This window comes from Etheostoma cragini, chromosome 16, assembly GCF_013103735.1.
Source record: "Etheostoma cragini isolate CJK2018 chromosome 16, CSU_Ecrag_1.0, whole genome shotgun sequence".
Lineage (NCBI taxonomy): Eukaryota > Metazoa > Chordata > Actinopteri > Perciformes > Percidae > Etheostoma > Etheostoma cragini.
In genome coordinates this window covers 9,568,307-9,578,048 of record NC_048422.1, presented here as the reverse complement: position 1 = coordinate 9,578,048, position 9,742 = coordinate 9,568,307, and the positions used below count along the sequence as shown (strand labels likewise).

Below are 9,742 nucleotides of genomic sequence, written 5' to 3'. Positions count from 1 at the left end.
CATGTGATTGGCTGCTTAGAAATTAAGTGTTAAAGAGCAGTTGGACAGGTGTACCTAATAAAGTGGCCGGTGAGTGTAGATTTTAATATGTGGCAATCTTGCATGACATCAAAGTTAAAGGGACTGAGGGTATCTGCCAGTGTTGTTGTGTTGCTGGCTTACCATTAAATTCTGATTCAACCGTCCTTCCTGTCAGTATCTTGACACTATCTTGACAACAATATCACAAAATTTTAAAACTTACAGAAAATAAACAATTCTTGGTTTACGCTTATCACTAAAAAGCATGTTGTGCTGTGTAAAATACTGATGTTCACATGCATAGACAGCAGATTTAACGTTACTGTTGATGAAGTCAACATGTTATTTATATTTAAATTACTTTTTGGGAGATTTTTAAAAGCGCCCATATTATACTCATTTTCAGGTTCATAATTGTATTTTGAGATTGTACCAGAATATATTTCCATGGTTTCATTTTCAAAGAACACCATATTGTTGTTGTACGGTACATTGCTACAGATCCTGTTTTCACCCTTTGTGTTCAGGTCTCTGTTTTAGCTACAGGGTGAGACGCCTCACTTCTATACTATCTTTGTTGGGATTTGCAGATTTGCAGTAGCTAGGTAAGATCACATCAGCTAGATAACTCTTTCTCCAACTTTGTTCAGTACACAGCAGGATTAGCTGGGAGACTTCTTCTGAACTAGGGGCACTTGAGGAATACCTGCAATACAGAGACACGTAAGTAGTTCTTTTGTAGATAACGGTGAACTAGTGTGTGTTGTGGCAGTGTTTTGCCATTGAGAACGAGATAGCATGCTACGGTTAGCCACCTCATCTCAGCTAGTTAAGTAGAAAGCCGTGCAGATTTTGAACAGCTCACCCAGAGACTGAAGTCAGCCAACATTCAGAAACCTGTCTCTCACTCAAAACAGGATGGACATTTTTTCCCAAGTTTGTATGCGTGTGGAAGCACAAGAGACACAAATTAACACCCCAAATCCCAGAAAAAAGTGTTGTTTTCATAATATGGGCAATTTAAATAACCGAGTGATGTTCTGTCTCATTGTTGAGTTGCTCTGTTAAGCTCTGAGGCGCTATGGACCACAACGCTTCCTTCAGTCATTCATGGAATTATGGAGGTCAATCATTACAGTATGTCATCTGTAAGAAAGGCAGATGGGGTTATCGTGGGTCATGACTTGTTAGAAAGGTGACATAGAGAGACAAAGGGCTCTTAAGGTCACAAGAAAACTCCAACCTTCACTTGATTGCTCTTATGCTCTCTTTAGAAGTGCTGTTTTCCATCATTTACTTAAAACCCTCGGATTTGCACTCAGCTGAAACTTTAGAGGATCCTCTGGCTACCCGCGCAGCCATTTCAAATCAATAGCAGGAGACACTGCAGCTCTAAAGATCAATAGTGGCACTTAAATGGAGAGTTCGGTGAGGTCTTCTTTTAAATTGGGTGGTCCACCCTTTTGTTGCATTTTGGTTTCTGCATGTGAGCAGAGAATACAGAGGAAGAATAACTCAGTTTAAGGTATTCCAGAAACCGTGATCTGTTTAATTTTTTAATTGGCTGTTGCATTTGTGAATTTACACTTAGAGTTACTGTCAACCCAATGCCAACATAGATTCAGTTTGTTCTGTTTTAGTAAAAGGATGCGGTTTTGAACCACTACAGATATTGCAATCTTGGGTATGTGGCAGAATTTGCACACTCTAGAGTATGATGATGACTGATGATGATTAATGATTACTCTATAATAGGATTTGTAGACCATATCTGGATTTGCATTTAATTTGTTACCTCACACATACGGCCAGGCCCGCCAGCAGGGGAAATTTAAAGGGTACAGATGACCCCTGCCCAAGGCCGAGTGGGGGTGGGGAAGGGGGTTTGAGGGGGCCTTGCAAAGCTTCGTTGTGCTGGAGGGTATGGATGCAAGGCCTAATTTGGAAAATGTTGTCCCTCTGTCAATAATTGCTGAATTGTGGACCTGTATAGGTCTACTATATATATCTACTCATTGTAGACAGGGAAACTAGGTGACAATCACAGCTGCATACGAGACGATATACTTGATTCACATATTTTGAGCAAATGTACACGTGTACATGACAATATTTTGGCAGTGTTGGAGTTTGATTTCCTTCACATTAATCCAAGGAATAGGAAGGAGATTTTGGTTGCCATCTTAGCATTAATGACAACTTTTAGTGAATGATTCAACTAAGGATGCACCAGAATAAAGCGCATGTGGCTGTCAGACAGATGGAAACACGCTTGCCCACTGCTATCACTGCTGTACATTTGTTAAGGTAACACAGAAAGTACCAGACACTGAACATCATGCACATATAGGTAGAGGTATATGCACCAATACAGCATGCACATACTTTGTTTGCTGTATATAACCATGATAGTAAAATATACGCAAAAATAAATGCAAACACTCTAAAACAAACACAACACAGAAACCCTGTGGAGAAAATAATACCAGAGTAGGGGGTCTTTTCTGTCTTTTTCCATCTCTCTCAAATACATCTAACTGCAGAAACAATACATCCCATTACTTCCTTATATCAAGGCACAGTTGCCATGAATAATTGCATCACTCTCACTTTATGCCTTCAGCTATTTTGTGATGGTTTAGAGTTCATCAGACAGGTTGGAGTTTAGACTTGCTGCATGATCTGCTTTATCTCTGACTTTGTTGACTCTTCCTCTCTGTTTCCAGTTAGTGTCTCCCTGGTCCCCGTGTAGAAGTAGGTTGACACCCCCTCAAGAAAAACTTCATGTAGGATTTCAAATGATGACTCACTCGTCAGAAATACCTCTTCTGTGTTTCTGTGTGAAGCATGTGCACTGTGCAGTATGCGTGTGTCACAGAGTGTGTGTTAATGTGTGTGTCTAAGCACACTAATTGTAATGAGTTCTTTCCTGTATCAGTGTGAGCAATTGGAAGCATGGGCTCTGCCAAATGCCCTCGGGCTGTGTGTGTGTGTGTGTGTGTGTGTGTGTGTGTGTGTGTGTGTGTGTGTGTGTGTGTGTGTGTGTGTGTGTGTGTGTGTGTGTGTGTGTGTGTGTGTGTGTGTGTGTGTGTATGTGTGTGTGTGTGTTTTGGGAGAGAAAGAGAGGGTGGGCAAACAGATAATCGAATAAATAAACTTAGTGTGATTTATTTGGCTACAGTTACAGACTGCACCCATGTACTGCTACATAACAAGTAGGATGTACCAGTGTACGTTCAAGCACTTTGAATTGCCCTGTTGCTGAAATGTGCTATACAAATAAAGCTGCCTTGCCTTGCCTTGCCTTGCCTATGTATTATATATGTATGTGTGGATTTTTAATGTAGCCTTTTTATTTAAATTTTGGCAAATCTGCAAACAATTTAAAGACAACAGACGTTTAAGTCTGAAAATGATGTTTATGAGACAAGATCTGAAGTTATATGGCACACCTTTTCTGTATGATTTCTAATCAGATTAATGGATGGATTAATGTCCATCCTTGATTAAATGACCCGGGGATTTAAGAGTTGTTTGGGCTAAAAAGAAATTAGAATAAAGAATCTTCAAATTGCAAATCATGAAAAAGAAAGATTACGTATTTGAAAGCAGGCTACCGCACAGGTGACTAACGACAGCCTGTTTTCCAGACTGAATATGTAAACTCTGGTTCTGTGGGAATTTCTGAGGCTCAAAGTCGGCAAATCTGCCAAATTCTGCTTTGAGTGTCATGTCACATCTGTGTGACTGACCTTTTTGGTGAGGTTCAAAGCTAGTCAAGCCAAAATGTCTTCTAAAGCTAAATTCATGTGCGTACCGGATCAAAAATTAGCGAGGGGCCCGATTTGGCCCCCCAACCTTGAGTTGGACACATGTGACTTATAGGCTTCAAATGTGGTCAGCTGGTATTGTATCAGTTGCAACTTTGATGAGCCAGTTTCACAGCAAAACTAAAGCATCAGTTATTCTCCAACCACTCCTGCAGTATTATTCAGTCAGTTCCACATGTTCTGAACACTTATTCTTACCAAAATATGGTTGCATATGGCACTTCCATGTGTTTGTATCACCTTTCTTTTATGGTTTTTGTTTTTGTTTCCTGTTTTTATTCTAAATTTGTTCTGTTTTCTGTTCTGTTGTCCCTAGTGTTGCTCCCTGTCTTGTGTCTATTCTGTTTCCTGTTTTATTTTGATAGTCTTTGCGTCTGTCTAGTCCTGTCTGGTTTTACTACCTGCCTTGTGTTTTCCCTCCTTTGCCATTGTCACTTCGCCATCACCTGTTCCTAGTTTGCGCGTTGTCTCGTGTATTAACTTCTGTGTTCCCTTTATCTCTTGTTAGGTACTGTTGTGTGTTCAACACTTTGTTTTGTTTTTGACTAGTCCCTGCGCTCCGTCTTCCCATTTGAGTCTTCCCAGTGTCTGTGTTCCTGTTTTTGGTGTTCTTTTTTCCCCCTTGGACTTTTGGGGATTTGGAGGTTGGACATTTTTTGCATTTTAGGATATCTTTTTGCATTTCCCTGTTTTTGTTAAATTAACTTCAACATCAACTCTCTCCTCTCTGCCTGCCTGTCTCTGCGTTTGGGTCCTCTGTTCCCTGTGCCATCACACTTTTCAACCATAAGCCAGTTTGGGTCTAGACAATAATAATTTTATTTTTTATTTAAATCCTCTTATTTTTTTCTTCCTGTCAAAAACATGAAATTAGCACAAAATGAAATGTTCCATTGGTTTATATATTCAAGATTCAAAATCCGTTATTAATCCCACAATGGGGAAATTGTTGATGCAGAAAAGGATGAGTAAAAGTAGAAGACACATGTTAACACTAAATAATATAATTAAAGAGAATAAATATTAAAATAGTCAAATGTATTTACAGTATTGCACAGTCAAGGGTTCATTTGCTGTGTGTGTGTGTGTGTGTGTGTGTGTGTGTGTGTGTGTGTGTGTGTGTGTGTGTGTGTGTGTGTGTTGTAAAGACTGCATGTCTAATACAGTTGATAATGTTGCAAACTGTACTGCACTACATCAATGCCCAAGAGAACAAGGGTAAGAAACACGTCTCAGGTACCTTTATCTGAAAGTAGTAGGTCAATGAGCTTTTGTTTTGTTTAGTTTTTTCCTAGATTAATGGCATGTTTTAATTACTTATTTTTCCTTATGTAACAACTAACAGTCAAGTTGCTATGTGCCTTATGTAACTGTTGTCTTTACCAGGTCAACTTAAAAAAAAAAAAAATTAATCTCATCTGGGTAAATAAAGGTGTTGATTAAAATCAAGGGTTGCAGTTTTTTTTTACCACAGTGTCTCCCAACACATGAAAGAAACATAAAGCCATAAGGCCTTTTTATGTCTCTTTTCATGGCTGTCATATATGTCAGGATGCAAGCTGTTCTCCCAGCACCGCTGCAGTCTGGCCAGCTGTGCCGATGCTCCCCTGGCAGCACAGTGATGAGACCTGATGAGACCAGCAACACTGCGCTTTTTAAGTAAAAATTTGTTTTGCATCCAAAGCAGCTGCATAACAATAAAATATGGGTAATGTAATGTGTTACGGCATATTGCAAATAGACAACATTTGAAACATGAAAAATATCACCGTGGTAACCTTCAGGTATCCTTGGCTTTGCCAATAAACAAGTTATTATTATTGTTTCATGAAGGTGTGGATTTTTATTGTTTTCAACTGAGAAGAAACTGCTGGACAAATGTAAGCTTCACATGTCTAACCTTCAAAACTGGATTTAATTTACGTGACCCGTAAAAGTTTGTTCAATTCAATGTAAAGCAGCTGAATTCCAAAATATGTAAATGTGAAAGTAATAAATGACCTATTGAGCACAACAGGCACCGTTTGTCAGTGATGCGCTGTGAGCATCCAGGGAGCCCATATACAAGCTGTTATTAGAGAGCCTCGGCAGTGTCTACCCGCTGTAACAGCTCTCTGCTGGCAGGCACCATACACTCACAAAACCATCTGTGTCAGCGGGCATCGGGCAGCGACACTGGAGCATTATATATGTCTTCCTTTAAACTGCTTCCCCCACAGTTACGAAGATAGATCACATACATTTTTATCATGCTGCTCAGAAGGTCAGAGGCTTGCATTCCTCTACTTTTTCTGTTTTGGTGAAGAGCAGATTTGATATTTTCACATTACTTAGCCAAATCAAATGCAGTTTAATGGTGAAGTGCTGAGGCAGATGTCTTTGTCCTTATTTCTGACAATGCAAGGTAGATTAAAATAATAACACTGCAAGGCAAATAAGCTCAGTTATGCTATATGTGAAAGAAGAAAGAAAATGTTTCAAAAGCAATGTACGTAAAAGTGAATCTGCTGGACAAAGATAGCCGCTGACCTGGCTATAGTGCCCTTAATTACTGGCACAATGTTGCTGTACAATGGCGTGATGAATCGATTTTGCAAGGTACAAAAATGATGGGTCCCATGTGGAAAAGACGGACAATCCTGGATATAGACCAGAGGAAAATCCCCGACTGTGGCACATTTTAGTCTGTTGTACTCAGGAGGATCTCTGCGTGACATGTACTGCATGTTTTCCTAGCTTTGCAAATTTGCCTTTCAAGAGAAATTTCATGGGTTGTTTTTTCAGTTAGACTTGGTGTGAAGTCATGTGCATTTTCTCAGGTTTTTCTAAGAATAATTTTTGTATCAGGAAAAAAAAAAAAAATGTGATGTGATCTCTTATTTTCCATTGTATTCCTTGAAAATAAATAAATAATCAGTTTTAGTGCAACATACTGTACATTTATTCACAATTTATTCATGTATCATAATCAAATATTTATTTTGTACCCTGCTATTATTTTAGCAAATGCTGAATGTTAGTAGATTCATGGGGCTGGTCGCTGAGACCAATTTCCACCCATTATGGCGCCAGCCAAGAAATCTATATGCACCCTAGTGGCTGCAAATGCAGTTTGCAGCTAGGATCAATCTAGCAACTTTCCGTTGGCTTGCGAGTTGGAAAAACCAAATTCTGTTCAGGCCAATAACATCGTGTATATAGAGTCAATGGATGGACTAAACAGTTGTGACGGTTCCGGGTGAATTTCCTGCAACTTGAAAACAAAGAAAGTTGTCTTTCAAATGGGCTTTGGCCTCTTGGAGACTTGACGTTAACCACCAAAGTCATTTTCATAAAAAGGAAGATGTGTGTTACCGGATACAGCAAACGTTTAATCTCTCAACCAGCGTGGCTCTGGTCGGTTGAAGCGCTAGCCTATTGCGTGCCAAGGGAATTTGAAAGAGAACCAATTATCCCGCCCCTCGGATTGAGCCCTGCCTATGGTGAGTTCCCAGACCCAACATGTTGATGTGGGTCTGGCTTGTCAGGCTAACGCCACTTGGCTCAAACCTCACAACCATTTGCAGACTATATATGTTCCGTCATCACTCGCTTTCTCTTCCGAGCACTTTGTCTCGCTTCGCTTTACAATTAAATAATCATGTTCTTTAAAAAGAAGCTCAATGGTTTGATATGCAGATATGAATACATAGAAATGCATTTAAAGTGCATCCACCAATTAGAACAAAGGATTACATGGTTGAGACTAAGAAAAACTCCACCTTTGACGATGATTGGTGCAGAGTGAAGGCATGGTTTTGCCTTCAATGTGCCTCCAAATTTTTTTTTTTGTTAAAATCGCTCAAATTTAGACGACATACTATTATTTTCAGTGTGGTCAAGGTTATACAAAACGTGACTGCACAAGCACAATGTTTTTAACGACACATATGTGATCTTTTGTTTGGCTGGATTAAAAAAAAAAATTCAACACTGGCTTAAAAGCTTAGCTGAGATTCATTTCATTTCTCAATAATCTTTTTATGGTTAATGAACATAATCTCCATATTATTTGAGTTTAAAAACAGTCTGCATTTGAATGCATTAAATTCATAATCTATATGAATTTAATGCAATCACAATGATAGGCAGTTGTGTCTTTTGCAATTGAGGCAATTTATGCAATTTTTTTTTAATAACACAAGCAATAGTTTTTATCATAGCCATATACCATGTCTTTATAGCCGCTGTGGCTCAGGTGGTAGAGCAGTCGCCAACCAATTGGAAGCTTGGTGGTTTAATCTCTGGCCCTGCAGTCCTATGTCAAAGTGTCCTTGGGCAAGACACTGAACCCCAAATTGCTCCCAAATGCTGCGCCATCAGAGTGTAAATGTGTGTGAGTGTTTACCTTATGAGAAGGTGGCACCTTGTACGGCAGCCTCGTACATAGTGTATGAATGTGTGTGAACAGCGAATGGATCCTGCATTTGTTAAAGCGCTTTGAGTAGTTGTTGAGATTAGAAAGTGCTATACGCTATACGCGGCCTGTGAAATGACAATGGAGAAGTTGTGAGGATGGAAGGTACATTTGGAGCAATTAGAGTTGGATGATGGAATGTTAAACAAGTTTACTGAATCGCAAAAACATAAAATAATAATTGGGCTGTTTGAATGTGAGACATCTTGCTCATCTAGCAATAACAGCTGTTCATCTCCTCCCATCAACTCCCCTGAACGAAACTTAAGACCAAATCTTTTGCACATTTACAAAAAAATAAAAAAAACACACACAGTATAGCACTGGTGTGAACTAGAATATACCCTTATGCGTGACTGGAAGCCAACTATGATATACTGTGTGTTGATACCCTTGGGAATTTCTGTCCACATTCTCCCTCCTGGCTTAATCTGCACACCATCTCGTCTGTTATAGCTCAATAGGGACCCATTTGTTTTCACATGGAACATTCAAATTAAGCAGCATGTCCATGTGTTGGCAGGGGGTTGGTACATGTACATATCAGGAGAGGGAAGAGGAAGGAGGAGGTACACACGGCTACTGTATATGTGCAAATATTGCCGGTGTTTAAGGTTTGTGTACAAATACCACTTGGGAATGAAACTGGCTGGAGCAAATGTATTTATTATGCTTATCATTTATATTTATGTGATTTATGCTTCTTTTTGCAAATTATCATAATATTGGCTTCTTGACTGATCAATGAACCAGCTCTGTGGTTAAATAGTAAAGGCAGTTACTCTGCTCTTCTCAATTATGAGCAAAGGGAAAATATGCTTTAAATACTAAAAAGTAACATTGTCAATAGCAATCTTAGCTTTTTTAAATTTGTTATTATTTCAGTACTGTACAGGCTTTGAATGCTATCTAGAGACATCTTTTTAAATCAATAGTTTGCGTAAAGGATTTCTATTGTTACTAGCCATGCGGCTAAAAAGTGTTTTAGCTTACTACTGTCTGGTTATTTGTTTCTTCAAGACTTTGTTTTACATCCACCTCTTCATTTATCCTCCTGAAGCTGCACATAAGAGCTTATTTTAAGCTGGCAGCATAAAACTGAAGCAACATTGCAAACCTACTGCAGTGGACAGTATCCACACACACTCCTGAAACCAGATATCTGGAAACCTTGAAGCTAGAGAAGCATACATGTGTTTGTTATATTTCCCAAATGGTGTGGATTGTTATGGTGAAAATATTGTCTTTTTTGCCTACAGACTGAGATGGGTGGATTACAAAATGGATGGGAAAAAGAAAGAAAGATGCCAACATTTTGTTAACACCATTGAACTGGACTGCCCTGGACCCCCAGGGTGGGTGTGTGTGTGTCTGTGTGTGTGTGTGTGTGTGTGTGTGTGTGTGTGTGTGTGTGTGTGTGTGTATGTGTGTGTGT

The 9,742-nt window shown here is 39.2% G+C and overlaps 1 long non-coding RNA gene across 1 annotated transcript in view; it reads right to left on the bottom strand.

The window, feature by feature from the left end:
* Window positions 1–7,230: 7,230 nt before the first annotated feature.
* LOC117959644 overlaps window positions 7,231–9,742 on the bottom strand; it is a 7,619-nt gene continuing 5,107 nt past the window's right edge. Inside the window, exon 3 of the long non-coding RNA XR_004659987.1 lies at window positions 7,231–7,370. This is a non-coding gene — a long non-coding RNA (uncharacterized LOC117959644). The remainder of the gene's footprint in view (window positions 7,371–9,742) is intronic.